General features: G+C 45.3%; 1 long non-coding RNA gene across 6 annotated transcripts in view; it reads right to left on the bottom strand.

Annotated features, from left to right (window-relative positions):
• The window catches only part of LOC116236576 (uncharacterized), a 62704-nt gene that overhangs the window by 36133 nt on the left and 6652 nt on the right, over positions 1-19919 (bottom strand). For all 6 annotated transcript variants that reach the window (XR_016461839.1, XR_016461841.1, XR_016461842.1 and 3 more), the window contains exon 2: positions 1476-1561. This is a non-coding gene — a long non-coding RNA (uncharacterized LOC116236576). The remainder of the gene's footprint in view (positions 1-1475; positions 1562-19919) is intronic.

Raw genomic sequence — 19919 nt, 5'->3', positions numbered from 1 at the left:
AGAGTACTTCCTAATGGGGCATGTGTGCCAGAGATGAAAATGATTCTATAGCAGCAAAGAGCTGTGCTTTTTTTCATGAAGATCATGATTGTGAATTAATCCTTTGAGAATCCCAACATAATGTACAGATCCAGCAAAATAAATCCCAAGTGGCTGACAAGCATTGTGTTGTAGCCACAGCCCTGACAACTGCTAGGGCCCCTTTCTACTACTGACCATGAAGGACTGACCTGGCAAGGGAGACTGTAGGCAACTGCAAGGTGGAAGAGCCACCATCTTCCATTTCACCTGGACCTACACTTGGGAAGTATTGTATAGCTCCAGGGGATCATAAAAAGGATCCAGAAAATCAACATACACAATTCACTTGCCCCAGTGGCACAGGTTGACTTGACCCAAAAACTGGAGGCAAATTCTTTTGTGTTTGAACTCTGATGTATTTCATTCCTTCACAGTAAAAAAAAAAAAAAAAAAAAAAAAAAAAAAAAAAAAAAAACTAAAAGAGATGCTAATTTTTATGACACTAAGCATTTCCTTCACTTTCTTTCATTATATGTACCATGTCCTACTACTCAGTACAAGTGCAGCATATGCTGTTAGGTGGGCCCATTAATTACGGTATCTCACTAGACCTTTAAAATGAAAGCTACTGCCTCTGGTGGTTTAGGTGGAACAGAGATATATAACCTCCTAAAATATCTGCAGTAGCCCCAAGTTAACAGCCAGTATTTTTTAATCCTTTTAGTTATATTAATACCCCATTTTTTTTCTGGAATGGAGTTTGCCAATATAATTTGCAATTATTACTTTGCATAATAAATTCATCTTTTTGAGCTCCCAAGTCTAAAAAGCAAATCACCCTGAATATATTATCCATGGGAAATGAATTTGTTTGTGTGTTTTGCCCAGATATATACAAAATATTCTTCCTCCTGGCATGGAAGGGAAGGGTAGGATAGATTTTAATAAGATGGAAGAAGAATCAAGACAATTTTTGCAATAAAATCCTGCCTAAGCCAAGCTCTCACAGTAACAAATCCCCTGGCAGGAGGCCTGACAGTGGACTGTGTCCAAGACCTCAGCCTGAGTGGCGTCCAGGGGCTGCATGGAGCAAGCCCGCCGTGGCTTATCCTCTCTCCCTTCCAACCATTCGTCCCATGCCAGCAACCCACCTACCCTGGGGAGAACCAACTCCCCTTCCCCACCCACCACCCTGCTGCCTGCCACGCATCCCATCCCCCTCCAACCTGGGATGCCGAACTCCAGCCACACTGCTGGGAGCACAGTCACGGTGAGCGTGGGCATTTTAATTGACCTCCGCCTCACAAGTTAATTTGGGTAGCCGTGCTTTCCTTTATTCTTCCTGAGGTTTAAAACGGCGCCGGCAGCTTCATGCACATTCTTTCCCTTATTAGTTCAGTTCCCAGGCTGACATTTTGTCTCTGTTATAATTTTCATTTAAGCTAACAACTTACTTGCTGGGCTGCTCATTTGAGTCAATAGTCATGAGGGTTTGCCGAGAATGCTAGCCAGGAGGCAATTGCTTGATGCTGTTTTGTCACTGTTGTTGTTGTTTCAGGAAAAAAACAAAAAAAAAAAAAAGAAAGAAAGAAAGAATATAATAATAATTAGAAACAGTGAGTCAGTGCTGGTACTCTCATGGTCAGATATCATTTCTTTCGTGTTAACATGAAATCACACAATGGCTTTTACTGTGTGTCGACATATTCTGCAGGTTGTATCCTGCACCAATTTGCACATCATGCCATTTCATTTACTTAACTGCTTTTGTGAGGAGTGAAAATTGGAGAAGAATTTGACCTTTTTAGCTTTATAAGCATTTCACAACGAGCTTTAGAAATCCTTCCTACTTCTGCTTTAATACCACCACTCAGTAAATGCTCATATTCGAGCTTGTAATCTGACTGGGTAAAATTATTCATGTATGTCTTTTCTTTCCATCAATACTTTGGCACAGCAACTGGGCAGATCAGGGTACAACGGTGAGCTCTTGCACGTAATGTTCATACACCCTTATGCAGATCGACAACTGCATGTGAATGCAGTATTCAGTAAGTGCACAAGGAAATATTTGTATTACCCTTCTTTTTTTAAGGCACAATGGATTACAGTCGTTTTCTTTTTTTTTTTTTTTTCTTAAGAAATAAGGCTGCCACTTCCATATGTGATATTAAAAAGCTACTTCCCCCATATCTTTTACTTCTGTAGTCAATGCTGAGATCTCAGCCAAGGGCACAGCCTAGGCATTTGCATGTCAAGATGAAAATAATCCATTTTGATCCTCTATAGAAAATGTGGTAATAGTGGAAGAAGCTCAGAAAACATTACCCATCTCTCTGTGCCATGGGAGTCTTGAGGGAATAACATTCCAAAGAGGGGTGTGCTGCTGCAGTGCAGCACTGACTGGAATGCTGGGAAGAGCACAAAGAGGAATTCAGACACAGCAGAACTCATCCTGAGAAAAATCGGATCTGTGCTGATGGGGGAAATGAAAGAAAAAGAAAACAAACAGCTGAAACAAAGGCTGGCTTCATCCCATTTACTCATAGCACCTAAATGAGGTGTCTAAACTCAGGGTATCTGAGATCTCAAACTAGGGATGCTTTCACCATAGGCTCCCTGGTACTCAGTGAGCAGAGGGAGGACCCTGACATATTTATAAACTGGGCGAAGGATGAATTCAAACCAAGATACATTGGACAGATACTGAAAAAGATCAATTTGTATGTAGATTTGCAGCTGGCTATGCACTGTTTTATTCTGGACATCAGATCTGTGCTTTTAAAGGCATTACGTAGCTGGAGCTGATCTGGCTGGGGAAAGTGCTGCTCACGCGGAGCAGTGTGTGCCCGCACAGCATAATACTCCTTTTTGTTCTGGAGGTAGATGCATTTCTCCATTTGGAAAAGCTCTAGAGAATCAGGAGGAGTGCAGATGAAGTCCTGCTTCACAGATCTGAAGATCGGCACTAATTCTAGGCTCAGGTCTTCAGAGCCACAGCCATTAAAGAATGCGTGTAACTTAAAAATGTTCATAGGTGAATGGTGAAGGCTAAGACATACTAGAACCAAGTTACTAGAACCAAGTATGTAAAAGAGAAAAAAGAAAAAGCATATCAAGTAAGCTCAAGCCTCATTTCATACCATTTTGTTGCCTTGTCAGACCATCAGCCTTTCCAGAGGAGGGCCTACAAAGACTTCACTTCTGTAAACATCAACAGTTCTGACTTTAAACTGGTCCTTCTGAGTGTCTGTAAAGTGCTGTAGGAAGCACTTCCACACGGCTCACTCCCACACAAACATTCAGCTTGTAATGGAGTGTACTCCTTCCTCCCTTCCCAGGTCCCAGGGAAGTAAAAGTCAGATTGGACTGGAAGGAATGAGAAGGGTGCACAAGGCTTGGAACAGGAAAAAAGCAGTAATATGAAATAAAAATTGTGGAAGAGAACATGGAAGAAATCCACAGGCCTAACAAGAAATCTGTTAGAGACTGATTTTTAAATAGAAAAGTATTTCTGTGTATTAATGGGGTAACAATTCTTACAGACATGTTATAAGATTTATGTTTCACATTACAATGTGGTTGTTATCCCCTTTCATTTTAAGTGTGCTCCTTATTTATTACTAGGACCTTCAGAACAAGCTACTCAATCTATAGAACTGAAATATGGGTGTCAGGAAAATTACTCTCTGTCTCACTTTTGAGTCTGTTAATCCTTGAGGACTCCTCCTAGGAAACTCCCATTTCTGTCCTTATTCTCCAGAAGGGAGCTCCATCCTCCTCTTCCTCAGCTCACCCGAGAATTATCCAAGGTCCTAAGTGTTAAGACTGAGATCCCCTCTGCAGCAAAATCCTGTTTAAATCTCCTGGATATTTGGTAGGAGGCAAAGACTCAAAATCTGAAAAAATAATATGTGCTAAAATTTGCGGAAGGAATAAAATTAATGCATATGCCATGGCACTACCCTGTACTACGTCCCATCTGGGAGGAAAGAAGTAGGCATTTCAGCTTAATAATATGCATGGTTCTCCCATTAGGTTCCAGAATCTCTTAATGTAGATACACATCATTTTCTGGATATCAACAAACCACTTGAAGTATTATTTATACTCAAGGCTAGAATGATTGCCATGAGAATAATTGTGTAAAGGGTGGAATAGGAAAACAAAATTAACATTGCTGAATGGTATTCAGGCCTCAGTGATTTGGCAAACTTAGCAAAGATCACATGTCAGTTAAATGACAGATATGAGCCGTTGCAAAAAATACAGCGGTATTTCTTGAAAATATCTGATAGAGTAAAGGTTAATGTTATTAACATTCTGTTTGGGATGTAGTTGGTGTGAATGCAATATGTTCTTTATGATTTCTGTTTTCAAATATCAATGATACTTGATTTTTTTATTAATAGTGTGTAAGGATGTATTGATTTTTTTCTTCGTAGAAATAATTAAAGCTGTTAAGCTTGGAAGAAAAAGATCTAAACAGATTAAATCCTAGCCTCTATAACTGAACCTGCAGAACTAATGCTTCCATCACTCATCATAGCATTTTACTCTTCTTGGCTACATTCAAATTCATTTTCTGTTTTTCTCTACTGGGTGTAGGAGCTGCTTTCTCCCAGTCAGGCTCTGCTCAGCCTCATTTGGATGTGTGATACTGAAGATCCCTGTTTGTACCTTGAACCCATGGAAAACTTCTAGAACAAGTAAGTGCTCAAAAGAAATGTGAAACGTGTACTTTCCTCCCAGTATCATGAGCTGATTCATTCTGCTCTTCTTAAGGCTGTCATGTAGACTGCTTTAATTCTTAAAGGACACTTGTGTAACTGTAGAGAACTTGTGCAAATGATGCACACATGGTACTGTCTCTGACATAGTGCTTTGGGTTAGGCTTTCTTTATCCATCTTTAAAATAAAGACGCCTTGCCTCATTCATCCCTTCTGAGAGCTTGAGCTCTGCACTTTGTGTTTCATTTTCTTTCATGTCTTTCCTCCCAGGCTCAGTTTTACAGGCACTGGTTTGTTCTCATGTCCCCATGGGAGAACTCTAAAGGGTGCTGTCATTTCCATAATTACCAATGACTACAGAAGTTCCTCCAATATGTGAATGCCTTCAGTTACTCATGCAGAGATTAAGAAATACAAGTAAAAATATCTTCCCTGGTTTCCAAATATGTTAGAGCTGTGTTCCTGTTACGAGGGGTGATGAGATGGAACATCTCATGTAAAGACCTCTGTACAGCAAGGAAGATGGGGATGGCCCTTAAGGAAAGAGTGGACACCAAAAAAGCTGCACTGAATCAATTCCAAGCAAACATTTCATCCTAGGAGAAATAACCAAGCAAAATTCTGCATGTGATGCAACTAGTGAGTTACAAATGGAGGGGATAGGAATGAAGGCTGAAAGGCCCCACACTCAGCGTCCTAACTCAAATGCATCAAAACCATCAGTGTCTCATCAGGGTCACCCAACACATCACTTCAGCAAAAGATCCCAAGCTGTGGGACATGTGCACGCTGGAGATTCATCTGGTGTGCTTGGGCACATCTGGGGACACAACGCTGTCACAGATGGTAACACTTGAGCAGGCATTTCTACGTCCCTTGATGTTGCACACCTTAGCCTGACAATGAGCAATGTGCAGTCTGTTGACCCGTAACAAGCACTCGTTCCCTTTCATGTTTAGCCATATTACACCGGGTGCTGTTGCACATGATTTCCATGAAAGACAGACGCATGGCCCAAAAGTAAGTGAATTTTCTATTTGAACCAGTTCAGTTTTTGACCTGCCACCTTCTCCATTCCAACCAATCTCTTAATCCACTTGATTTTAAAACTGTGCAGGCTTTGATTTTACCCCTTGTTCACCCTTTAAATCTCATTTCTTATCCCCTAACTCAATTAATACAGCTTAGTTAAAATTGTTACAAACATCTTTTTGGGATTATCCTCTTAATCATAATTTTAAAATGAATGGAATATTAAATAATCTGTACTCATGATGTAATCAGAAATAAAAAAAAATCCTATGAAAGCTATTTAATAATATTCTAAACTACTCAGCATTTAATTAAGGCTATTAGAAGATTAGAACTGAGATAGAAAGATGAATAAGGAATAAATCTGACGTCTTTACCCATTGTTTCTAAAATGAATGACCACATTAAGGTCTTCCGAAAAATAATATGGTAATACTTTTTTCTCCCACAAGATCCTGCTTTAGAAACATGCTTTTGTGCTTGGGAGGGGAAGAAGAGGGGATTAAAGTCTTTGAAATTGCTCTATAAATACTACGGACCTGCTGAGTATCAGCCTGTCTCTTCACTGGATCCAAAACAAGCACCCACATTCTGGGATCATCTCTCTAACCAGAAGAACCCTCTGTAAGCCGTCTGTGTGGACGCTTATATGCAGAACCCCATGTGAGGAGATGTGCTGTGGGTACAGAGGACACCACTGCCCTCCCCTTAGCTCACAGTTGTCCCATCCCCACACTGTTCTTCCCCATGCTTCCCAGCTCCACTGTCCAGGATACAAATTCAGCCACCATGCTCAGGAATGCCAAGCAAGCAGTTGTGGCTACATCTGACATGCAGATGCAAGGCATAATGGCTTTCTGTAGTGCTTTTTGGCTTGGACACTTGCAAAGATTTCAAGCAGCCTCAGTCTAGTTTTATTTTATTTTATTTTTTATTTTGATTCCCAGTAGCCATTCAAAGGTGAAATGCACCTTGCATTAAACCTGTTCTAGTGGGGTTTGGGATCTGATTGTGCATTTGTTCTACAAATAACTCCCACCCCAGCCTGCCAGTCATTCTACTTGCATAATTTCCACAAAAGCCTGGGGGAGTTTTTCATGCAGAAGGACTCAAGGGTCAAGCACACTTTAGAAGAGATTCGTTTTACTTTTTTCAAAGTAAACTTAAACAGCTTTAAAACTCGTCCACATTTCCAAGCCCAGATCAGAGCCAGGCACAAAAGGGCAAATTGTGGTCTGCTTCGAAGGTGCCTGTGGCTTGTTTTCTGCCAGGACAAGGACCACTTGCTGCACCGAGCCACAGCCCAAGCTTGTGAGGAGGTCATCGTGCACTGACGGAGGCTGCAAGAACCTTACAATAATTTCAGCAAAGTCAAACACTCAGAGGCTATGTCATCACAGCAGATTGCACTCTGAGAATAGCAGGCAGGAATTACATTGCGCTCTGTTAAAATGTTAGCAACCACATTTCATTTTTGAAAAGGCAATTTATTTGTCCTGAAATAAAGAGTTGATTATATCTCTTATTACTGTTACAAGAACTTGATATATCACAAAGTGGAAGAGTTACAACATGTACCAACTCTCAACCAGGAAAAATGAACCTTATTCATAATTCACTTTGAGAATGTCTAGTTAGTCAATCAAGTGATTTGTAATCATAAAGGCTGCCAGGAATTGAATGAATAATGGACCGTACTAAAATCCTCGGATTTTCTAGTATTCTTATTTCATTATGTGACTTTTATTGCTGTTTCTGATAGTTGTCTCTCTTTCAGCAGAACAAATTAAACTATTCATATTTACTGGAAGGAATATATTTGACTGTTTAATGCGCATAATGAATACACAAATGCAGTGACCACTGTATGTAACAACTGAATGAGAGACTTTTATCCACAGACACTAAACTTGTAGGGTGTGAAACTTGGATAGGAACTCTCTTTATCTCCCCACGCCACACCACCACCCCCATTTTTCCTTTTGAAAGGATTTTTGGGGATAATCAGTCCAAGCATGTATCACATTGTTACAGTACGTTTTCTTGAGTCGTTTGATAACTATGGAAGTGACATAATTCCCATATCATATTCCTGCTAAAGAACAACTGCTCTTTCTGTATCTGAGAATCATCTTACACTGTGATCATCTGATAAGGCGTGACCTCCAGCTCTGTATTATACCAGTAATCTGGTAAAAATGGGCAGATGATAGTTCTAGATAGATCTGGAAACAAGAAACCATGACTCTAAATATGAAATTGTGCAGAAGTTGTAGCTTAACATGTGCTAACTATATGCACAAGTGCACATTTTTAATATTTAGATTCTTTTTCCAGATTTTCTGCAAAACTTAACTTCCAAACAATGTAGCTGGCATGAAACAGAAAGTCCCATGCTTGCAGATTTCTCTTGCATTTGAATTTTAACTCATTGTTTGCTATACAATTTATTGTTATCTTTATATATGGTTTTGACATCCTGACAGTCAGGATCAATTCAGACAGTGGTGTGATTTTATTCATGACATTTTCCCTATCAGCAGGAGAGGTCAATGATCATATTTTTGCCCCTTGCTTTGATTTACATTTATACTGGTGTCATTTTCTTTTACATGATGTGGATAAGTATCTACCGGAAAGGAAAAAAAAAGTGTTAAGTAACAGAATTAATTTTACAGTTTATTCCTACAACTGAATTGCTGGTATTTTAGGCAGAAGGATTTCACGCATTCTGATGCCCATTTATCTGCAGTCCTGATGTGAGGTCTACACCATTTCAAACAGAAATTATTTCTTCATTCAGAATTGCACAGGACATGGACAGAGCTTCACCTAGCAGCGGAGTCTGGGACTAGTGGTAACAGGAGAACAGCTATTTTGAGTGATTTTGGATCATGCTTCCAAATAAACCTGAATTTAGAAAAACGGGATATAGTTAGCCAAGCTGGAACACAGCCAGTCCACTGCTCCTACTGTTACAGGCATCCTCATGCTAGTTTATAATGATTGCATAGGATGTCTGCCCACATTTTACACCTTCTGTGAAACTGCTCTTATCTCAAAGGGACAATATCGAGTCAAATATACTACAACTGAAGTGAAACCAGTTGCAAAACCCATGGCCTGGGACATTTGTTACTGCCTGCGAAAACACAGCACTCTGAACTGAAATCTGTGGAAGTATATCTTGTCCAGGCAAGGTGTCACTGTGTTGGTGGATGGGAAAGGAAATTTGAAAAGTGAAATGATAAAATTGGTGGGATAATTGTATCTGTTCTTTGGCTGAGATAAATGATGAGAAGCATAGTAAAATGCTGAAATGCTGTTGTCTTTCAGATGCTAGGGGAAATCACCCACCCCCATGAAAAAAAATAAAAACTATTACTCAGAAGATGAAATTGTCATTTTTTGATAGAGAAAAGTCACAGTTAATTTTTAATGTCATTTCTCCCTGTTAACTGTGTCACACCCTCCCTTCCCCCCCTTGCAGGCAGGACATGACATACTCTCAGTTCGAAAGTTGGCTTAGAATGCACAAAAGATAAAAAGCTCTAAGTGAAAACACAGCTTTAGTTCATTCTACAGTATTTTCAGTATTTTCCAGAAGATTTTCCAACTGGAGCCACTGTCAGTGACCAACTGAAGGGAGACCACGAGAGTTGCTCAGCAAAGTTCTTTACAGAGAGAGTGGTGAGGTGCTGGAACAGGCTGCCCAGAGAGGCTGTGGATGCTCTGTCCCTGGAGGTGTTCATGGCCAGATTGGATGGGGCCCTGGGCAGCCTGGTCTAGTATTAAATGGGGAGGTGGCCCTACGTGTTGCAGGAGGTTTGGAGATTCGTGATCTTTGAGGTCCCTTCCAACCCAGGCCATCTGTGATTATGTGATTCTGTGATCATTCTGAGCTCTGTGGGAAAGGACATCTAGCATGGACTGTGCTCTGGCCTCCAGCTAAAACAGCAGCATTATGGCTGTCATGCAGAAAACTGAGGTAGTTTTTAAGGGTGAGATTTCTACCTTCCTCCCACTGCCAAGATCTCTAACAAAACACACGTATGGTTTACTATAGACAGCCTTCCTGGTGCCATGGTATACAGCAAAGCTAGAAAGCTGCTTAGAGATAAACCCATGTTTCTTTTAACATGGTTTGATATAGCATAAATTGAAAGAAATGGCTGGCACAGCTGATTTTCATAGCTATGTAAAGCACTAGATTTCTGTAGAATCCCACCATTTTCAGTGCATTGCCTATGATCTTAGTTATGAAGCACTCATATAGTGAGCCATGTACTTTTAACTTTCAGGAAAAAATGAAGTATCAGTACAGTAATGACTGTAAAACCTAAAACAAGAAATCCTTGCGCATTCACTCATTTGGCAGGTTCATGCATATCCTTTGTGGACGAGCAGAAATTTGTTATTCATTAAATGCTGAGCTCTAACTAAACAAATAGACTTAATTGTGCTATACTTTCCATGTTTTTGCAAACTCCGGGACTTTGATCTTCAATATAAGAACACATACAACACAGAGGTGAATTTTACTGCTGCTGGTATAAAATCCTCATAATAACAGAGGTTAATGGATGGGCAAGAGACCGTACTTCCTTTCTAAATACTGCTCAGGAGTGTGTGAGCATTAACCACTTGAATGCCATTTCATGCATTAAGCAACCTCAGATTTCTAGGTGAATTAAAAACAAATAAATTCATGGGAGAGTTGTAGTTAAACCTCAGCAGACTTCCAAGACACCCACAGCATACCAGCTGTTGCCTATCTTCGTCTGCGTTGATGAAAATATCAAATTTGCTGCAGAGAGAACACATTTCTGGAGGAGTAAAAGGGCCTGTTTTTTGGGGGGGCTATGTCCACATCCCCAGCTGTTTTCCAGTTCTTCAGCAGTCTATTTGAACTTAGCCCCTCAGAGGCGGCATGGCAGCACCAGGGCTGAGGTCCCCCCAGGATCTCACTGATCTGCAGCTCACTGCCTGCCCACACATACAGCGACGAATACACAGATCTCAAAATGAGACAAGCTGCTCCCTACTGCTGAATACATCAAAAATAAACTGGGCCAGAGCGCTGAAGGACTGTTTACCTTTTCAGTCAGGATCTTCTTAATGCTATCCAGAAGTTGGGCCCTGAACCTAGTAATTGTATTATACAAAGAATATAAAGAGATGGGTCCAGGCTTAGCAAGGCACTTCCCCACAATGCCCATCAGATTGCTTTTTCTCTTCCTCTGGGTCTGTTTCTGCCTGTACCTGTTGATTAGGGCCCACCACAGCCACTACTTGCATCCTCTGGAATGCCACTTCTCAGCACTGCAGTGGCGAAGAGCAAAGCCCAAGATTCTCACGGTGTGTCAGAAAGCATCAGTAAGTGCAGCTAGAATTGTTTTCATCTGCCTGAAGGATTTACTTTTAAAACAACATCTTTTGCTTGTGTCTTGCTTCTTTTATTAACTAGAACTTGAAGTGATGGAAAATACTTCAGAAGTGCTGTAGCGCAGCCTTCCAGTGCTCTCCTACTTAAAGAGCTGATGAAATTGGTATGTTCCCCTGAAACATTCTCCTGCCAATTTGGCATTTTCTTTGGAAACAGTCCTGTCTGATAGTTTTTGACCAGTTCACAGTCTGACAAGTTCCCACAGAACTATCTGTGTACCACGGCTGATAGCATGGCTCCTGCTGCATCTTCTGTGTTGGATGGCATGCTTCTAGAACCAGACAGCTCTGTTATGAGGCTCTGAGTCAGGAAACTGCCGTCAGACACATGCTTTGGACACAATCCTTTGCCATACAAAAGGTGGGGCCTCCCCACCACACCAAGCAGCCTCTGGACCAGTAGCCTTATGGCACATTCTCAAGTCAAGGCAATGGCCAACCTAGCTGCTGAAGTCTCACATTTTCCCCAGTCTCTGACCTCCATGGTCATGACATCCATCTGGATATGGACGCATGCCTGGGGATCCCAACATCAGCCTCCCCTTGCAAGCACCGGATAAAGGCTGCTTTTCAGCCATTCAACGAGTTCTTGGATTGGTTGTTGCAAGCTGCAGTCTTCTCCATGTCCTAACAACAGCAAGCCTGGGTTTCAGCACACATTCTGTTTTCACCCTTCTGCCTTCAACAGACACCTCGCTCTGACGGAGGCCCCATGGGGACCTGCTCCAGGGACATACTGGTCAGTGTCCCATTTGGGGGTCCTTGTGAGACACAGGCTCCCACCATTTGCTATGCTGTTGTTTCTTCTAGCATCAAGGGCTGGAAAGTTCAATATTTGACATCCAAATATTTGTGTGGATCTAACTCCAAGAAACCATTAGCGTTTAATAAACAGGTTTCAACAATAAGCATTTATTTTCATTTATCTAACTAAAATAAGTCTTCTTTCAAAAATGCATTGATCCTACTGGTACATCTGTGGAATTCCTGTGCTATGAGAATAGTTAGACTAACATGAAAATAGGGTGTGACCAGAGCTAAGACCAGTGTTTGTACCTAATCCAGCAAAACCTAGGAAACAGTCAACCTGTGTTTTAACAGCATAAAGTTTTGCTATTTTACTGGGAAGAAAGCTTGAAAAACATATTATTCACCCACGCGTCTTCTTTCTCATAGATAAGGGGGTAAGGATGGAAAATACTGGAGACAAACAAGTCTCTTCCAAATTATCTAAGTGGGAATAGATATGCTAATGCTGTGCAGCCGGTGAGAATCCTGTGGGGAGCCAAAGCCTCAGCAACACTCTGCTGTGTACGAATCCAGCGCTGGCATGGGTCTCTGTTTTGCCCAAAGATGAGCTGATTCGAGGGTCACAGCTGGGAGTTGTGTGTGGTCCATATCCTGCAGAACCTTGGGGTGTAGCCTGCAGAGTTCAGCTCATCTGCACTTCAGATTCCATAAACGGGAAACAAATTTTTAAAAGAGTGTCCTCACTGAGCACAAATGGCTTTTTCCAGCTCTGGTCTGTTTTGCTCCCTGGTGGGGAGCACTTCTTCACACAAACTTCTCCCGATCGATAGAGTGACAACCCTAATGTATAGTTAGTGTATGTGTGAGGGTCACACAGCTGTCCCTTCAGTAGACATTAATCCTACATCCAGAACTATGCAAGAGGTTAATGTTTGCTAATCTAACAGACTCTGTTTCTCTCCAGTCCTGCAGGGATGAAAGGATGTGAGCTTCACTTAAGCTTTTTAAGTTTGGTCTGTGATGGATTCTGCCTGTTACTGCAAATGCGAGGGATGGGGGTGGATATCTGCCTCTGCTCCTAACCAAGACTTTCCAAGCCAAGAATATTGTCACTATTACTTACAAAAAGTAAAATGCTTGTTGTTATCTACCAGAGAGACAGAAGAATTCCCCTGCATAAGCTCAGAGAACAGACAAGGAGGAAAGGGCAACAGGAACACAATTGCTTCCAAGCAAGGCAAGTCTGCTTGGAGCCGTGCCTTCCAGAGGCTGAGCTACTAGAGCAGGAAAAACACAAACAGTTGCATCTGTACTTTTCCTTTCAGAGCAGTGAGAAATTGTCTGTCAGGAATGGGGGTGCCAGGCAGAGCCAGCCCATGTCATGGCTGAAAGGGCTCACTCTCTTATACCAAAGGCAACTCTGAAGGGAATTTTGCAGCTTTCCCCAGGACACCATCCTCTTCCTTGTTCTACTGCAGGTTTGTTCACGCTGTAGGCTTTTCCCAGATAAAACAGCAGCATAGGAATTCCCAGAAAAGAATACATAATTCTCTTCATGAGAATTGCAATCCTTTTAAAAAGCGGTGGAAAAGTTCGACTTTACACACCACAGAGGCACCTCATCGAAGTAAATAAAAGAACATTGCTCAGGCAGGGCAAGGAATATTATCTGGCATTACATCAAGGAAATCATGCTGTGACCCAAATGCTGGTATTTGGATTTGACCCGAAATTACAGTAAATTAAAATAGGAAGTAGCAGGCTAACATCCTCCTGGAGAGCGGGGGGGGATTGAGGGGGGGAGAGAGGAAGGGGGAAGGGGGAGAGGGGTGAAAAAAAAAGGGGGGAGGGGGGGGGAGGGGAAGGAAACAGTAAAGGAAAAAGAAAAAGAAAAAGAAAAAGAAAAAGAAAAAGAAAAAGAAAAAGAAAAAGAAAAAGAAAAAGAAAAAGAAAAAGAAAAAGAAAAAGAAAAAGAAAAAGAAAAAGAAAAAGAAAAAGAAAAAGAAAAAGAAACAGGTTAAGGCTGCAACTTCAGAATTTTCTAGGCTTGAAATGAGGTGGCTCTCTCCTATCCAGTACGGTAATTGACCATCCATTTGAAAGTAGCCATTGAGCTAGTCCCGTCACAAGGCAGATACCGAGGCGAAATAAATGCTTCTGTGCTGTCGGTGCTACCTAAAAGTGCTGCTTCGGCATGGCGTAGCCCTGCATGAGCCCAGGCTGGAAAGACATTAGCAGATGACAACATTACTTTTTACTGCAGGACTAATTACATCCAAAGTTTAACTTGAGAACACCAAATCAATACCGTTTTTTTTTTAGCTCTGCGCTGTGAAAACGAATAGATGAGCACAGCTGACCCGCGTCTGTGGGCGGCGGGGAGATCTGAGCGCCGGCGGCGGGCTGCGGAGTTGAGCTTTTCCGCCTCTCCCCTCCCAAACCTGCACGAGCAGGGAGCCCGGCTGCATCCCCTGCCGCTCCCAGACCCGATGTTCCCAACAGATGATCCTAAATGCGCGCAGACTGATCGATCGGGTGAGCCCGGTGCCTCCCACCCGCAGCAGACGGGTGACTGCGGGACCGCTCTCTTTCCCGGTACCCCAGACGGCGGATCGATCGATCATAGACGAGCTATAGGAGGCCTCGGGATTTCAAGAAAGAATGAACTGTGGGGTTTATTCAGCCTTCCTGCGACTCCCACCCCCGTCGTTGAGCGCGAACAAAACCTTTCCCCGCGACTGTCAAATGCCCGTCGCTCACATGCCACTGCTGCTGGTGGAAACTGCTCCCGAAACTGAGCAGCCCCCCGCAAAGGGCCAAAGGGTGAGGGAAGGTGGACCCACGTTCAGAGTCGATGGGTTTGCAGAACAACAACGCGGGGTAGAGGGGGTGGAGGGAAAGAAGAAAAAAAAAAAAAAAGCCCTACTTTATAGCTTTCCTGGGACTTCAGGATTTTGCGTTTCTATTTTTACAAGAATGGGCTGATTTGTCTTAGGCTATTACTGTCTATTACTGCTGGAAGTCCCGGGGAAAGGTGGGAAGCAGAGAATTCTGGCAATCTGCCTAAAGAGAAATCAATGAAACAAATTAATCCTTCGCAGGCTGCAATGACACAGTAATCCATCATTCAGAGCTGCTTTTATACACCAAATCAGAGAGCAGAGGAAAGAGCCCTGGGGGACATCACAGACAACAACTTACAGCAACACTGGGAAAATACTAAGGAATCAGTTTATTTAAAGAGGATAGATTTCAGTTGATTGCCTATTTCGTTTTATAGAGATTTTTCTTCCATAGTGCTGCGAAGCTCTGGGTGGATGACTCTATCTGCTGCGCGCTGCCTCCCAGGGTCCCCTCCGTGGGCTTTCAGTAGGACTGGAGGGGGAAAAAAAAAAAAAATAGAGAGGGTGGGGGGAGGTAGAGCCTTTTTACCCGTGACGGACAGGTGCCCGAATTTGACGGCGGGGAACGAGGAGGCTGCTCGGAGCGCCGTGGCTGATCAGGGCCGAGTCCTGCGGGCAGCGACCACCGGGGTCCGGGGGCTGAACCCGACTGCCCCATTGCAGTGACACGGAACGGGGCGGGGCGGCTGTCCCGGGCGGGGACCTGTGGGGGGCAGCGGAGCTAGGCACCTGACCCCGGGATGCCAGGGGTCCCCGCACGCGGGGTCTCCCCGAGACCCAGAATGGGAGGAGGATGGGGCAGCGCGGAGGCACGGCTGGAGACTGGTCTGCGGTTTCGCAGCGCCCAGGACGGAGCGGGGGGTAGCTGGGGCGGGGAAGGGCTGCCGTGCTGCTGGAACGCGAATTCCGGGGTGCTGTTAGGAGAGCGTTACTTTCGCCAACCCTCTGCACCTCCCCGAGAGGGCACCAGGGTAATTTTGGTAGCCCGCTTGCGTGTTGATTTCGCCACCCCGGGTGCTCGGCAGGAATGTGCTATCCCAGCTTTTCCCTGCTCCGAGGAGATGGATAAAGCAAAGACCTGATGGTGCTGCGGGGTCAGAAGAAGTATGCTAATTGGGGAGCCTAATTGCTTCAAGCAGTCATGCCTCTAAACACGAAGAGCGCCACTGATGGAGTCAGTCTGTTACTAATAAAATGAAGAAGCACTGAATTAAATTCCCAAGAAAGGTACTATAAAAGTTTCCACAGTGTAACTAAATGACTTCACCTATACTATTACCCCTCAGATGACATCTTGAAAGAAGGCAGACTCAGTGCAGCCTCCATATTCGTAAATTGGCCGTGCTTAGGCCACTAAATCTGGATTGATTTTAAAAGGCTTTTTCATCCTCCCAGTCAAATGAAGTCATTGCTAATTAGTTGTTTTCTGTTAACAACGTCACTGTTCCCAGAGTTACCTGCTCACACATTTCATGAACTTTGTGCACCATCCAGACCAGCAGAGGTTGGGGGGTCACAGCTTTTGATGTTGGGGTTTTGTTTGTTTGTTTGCTTGCTTGCTTGCTTTTTAGGGGAGGGTTTTGCAATGAAAGGTGAAAGGTGGTTTTTCTCTCATGATTCTTCTTTTTGGGACAAACAGCATTCATCCACTCCTGGCAAGATCAGTGTCACCTCTGGCTGTTCTAGAGGCCATAAATGTCACTAGAGGGGCTGTGTGAAGGTAGAACTTCCCTAAGGTGCATTTTGAGAAGCACACCACTTGCAGTGGGACAAGGGTCCCATTTTCAGTCTGGAGATACCTGCAGGGAGAGGCACAGCCCTGTGAACAAGAAACCCAAACTTCCACCTGGAGGTGGGGGTGCTTCCAAACAAAGGAGCACCTGCAGCCCCACAGTCTCGGGCTCTCCCAACCCGTAGTAAGAGGCAATGGAAAGATGAGTTTCCCTCAGTTTAATGGCTTTGTAAAGTGCCTGTTTGCTTCCAAGGAGCTGCAGCAGTGCGACTTTTCCCCATGGCTTGGGCACTGCACAGGGGGGCACACGTGTGGGAGCGGATGTGGGTGGGTACCACCGGGCTGTCCGCACACCGGGAGCGACGGGCTGCAGGGAGCACGGGAATGCGTGGCAATAGCTGTATCCCCCCCCTCCCGGGATGGATGGAGAAAGCAGGGCGTCCTGCCTAATTGGAGGGAGCAGGTGTTTTGCCAAGCGCTTTGCACCTACAGTGCTGACCTCTTCAGCATTCCCTGCAATCTTTTCTGCCGTGTAAGCCCGTCTACATCCTACTTATAAAGATTCGGTCGTGTGCTTCATGTGTCTCTCCCTGAATTGGCTCCAAATAAAGGGATCAGGAATGTAAAACTATCCCCCCAAGACATACGACTAGGAATTGTCAAGGAGACTTTGGTCCACTATCCATGTCTATTATGCCAGTCACTCATAATGATCCCTTGTGGTGTGTCATACGTCATCATGACACTGATCCATGACACAGTTTAATGCTATTTGGGGATGCTCGGGCATCGCGCAGCCTCCATCCCGTACCTTTGTAACTCACTGCAGCTGATTCCCCGTTGGCTTCCACAGGAGCACTGCACAGTCTAAACCCAAAGCCACCATCTCGGGCTCAACCCAACCGCACGCACTGCTCGAAGTTTCATCTATTTCTCTGGTGGGGAGGAGGGGAGAAGTGGAAGAAGGGGTTGTTTTGTCTTTCCTCCTCCTCAGTTCCGCGCCACATCCCACAGCCCAGCAGCTGCCCTCACCCTCCCACTCTCTCTGCTCTGCTTGCGCGGTCCCCGCCGCCCGCGGTAGGTTACACCGCGCATGAGGCATTCGGTGCTCCTCAAATCACACTAGGAAAGATGATCACGTTTCCACAACCGAGCTATCTATATCGCGCGTGGGCGACAGGCAATGTCTCCTCTCTGCATACACACAAAGTCGCGTGTGCGCCGGGTACACGCAGCGAGCTGGGGTGGCCTCACCCCACGCAGGTCCACGTGCCAAGCACCACGCGTGTCTGTGTCTGTGTCTGTGCCTCTGCAATCATGCCCAGCCCGCGGCCATCGCGTTGTTCCCGCGGCTCCACAACCGTGATGTTAGCATCTCTCAGGAGAAGCGAGCGGGGAGGGGGGACGGGACCTGACGAGACGCTCCCGGGGTAACCCTGTCCCGACGGCAGCTGGGGACCGGGATGCTCCGGTCCCGCACAGGAGGATGCCGACCCTTGGCCCGGCCATGCGCGGCGGCGCGGCCCCTCCGGCCCGGCCCTGCCTGGCCCTGTTCTGTTCGGGTCGGCTCGGCTCGGCTCGGCTTGGCTCGGTTCGGTTCGGTTCGGGATGCCGCGGCGGGTACCGTGCAGCCGCCCTCGATGCAGCTGCTTCACTCCGGCTGCTGGAGGGAGGCAGACAATAGCGGCAGCTGAAACACCTGCGATCTATCACGGCAATAAAATATGTACAGTAATGTGGAGTAATTGCTCTTTCCGCTTCCAGAGGGAGCTCAAAGCTGGAAAATCAAGGTTGGAGTCTTCCAAACTGTAAACAATTTCCACAGGGCACATCCGAAGCATACGCAGATAGACAGGGAGACAGACAGGGAGAGTTCCCGGCTCGTCTCAGCAGGGACTTTAAGATGCGTTTAACACTGTGCGAAGAGGGATAAAGAGTCTGTCAACGCGTATTAATCTGTTTAGCTGCAGCGCAGGGCTGTGAAACTTCTACCTGTGCGCAGCCGTGAGAAAACCGAGCGGGCGGTGAGAGGTGAGCGGGACCCGCGCTGAGTCACGGCCGCATCGCTGCCGCTGCGGAAGCTCCCCGCAATGCGCAGGGCCGGCGCCGGTGGGACCCAGGCACGGACCTCGCCTCGCTGCCCGTGCTCAGGAGTGCACCCCGTCTGCACACGGACACACCTCTGGGTGTTTTGTCGCCGTATCTTCGCGGTGTAAGTGTGTGCCGCACGTTGTACGGGATGTATGTACCTCGTTTCTCGCAGCTCGGTAACTTATTTAATGCTGACTCGGAAATGTCAAACTCTAATCAGGGCCGCCTCGAAGAGCGGCTGCAATTTGGGTTGAGGAGATGCATTGCTCCTCTGCTACTCCAGAGGCCAAAATTCATCTTCCCCCTCACCATCATCTTCCTCCTTGCCCAGCCTGGGTCTCGCTGCCTGCTCACCTGCACAGCTCGAGCTCACACCCCTGCCCCTGCCCCTGCCCCGACCTCGCCGGTGCTTTCCCCGACGCTCCCTGACCGGAGGTCCGCCTCCACCGCCCTCCCCGCCGCCGGTTCCTCGCCCTGCGTATAGATCACCGAGAACAAGTTGCGAGTTCCTTTACTTCAGGGAAAAATAAACAAGTAAAAATAAATAAATTAACCCGGCTTTATTGCTCTTATAGCAGCGAGATGGCATCTTTCTGCTTATGAGAAGCGAGGGGAGGGGGAGAGAGGGCAGTGCGCAAGAATCCCTCACCGCTCCCCTCCAGGTGACTGCGCCTTAACCCCACCAGCCACCCACCCCCGGGAGGCGGCTGCTGGCGTCCAAAATCTCCAGTGGAGGTCCTGGCGGACGCGCCGGCGGGCAGAGCCCCACTCTCAGAGGCGGTGCAGAGACCCAGGCTCGTACTTGGACAGGAAAAACTTTTATCCATTACCCCCGCTCTCCAGTCTTTACACCCCGCGACGGAGCTCTGATGCGTAGCGTAGTCCAGCGAACAATTCTGTTTATCTCCTCACAATGGCAATCCTGTGAGCTATAACGCGACATACACAGAGGTGATTGAGCGCAGAGAGCTCGGAGTGCGCACGAGTGAATATGGTGAAATGCCACCTTCTCTACCTGTCCCTTTTCTCAGCTACCTCGAACAAAAGGGCGTCCCGGATGCTTTTTGTGACACTGAATTAATTCCAAATATTTGGTACACAAACTTAGCGAGCCTAAAGCAGATTAATTTTCCACAGTAATCCAATTAAAAGATTTCTAAACTAATCTTTTTGGAAAAAGGGGGGAAAAAAAGAAAGAAAGAAAGAAAGAAAGA

The sequence above is a fragment of the Phasianus colchicus genome, chromosome Z, assembly GCF_987193195.1.
Source record: "Phasianus colchicus chromosome Z, bPhaCol1.hap1.1, whole genome shotgun sequence".
Lineage (NCBI taxonomy): Eukaryota > Metazoa > Chordata > Aves > Galliformes > Phasianidae > Phasianus > Phasianus colchicus.
The sequence above is the reverse complement of the archived record's forward strand: the minus strand, read 5'-3'. Positions and strand labels throughout refer to the sequence as shown.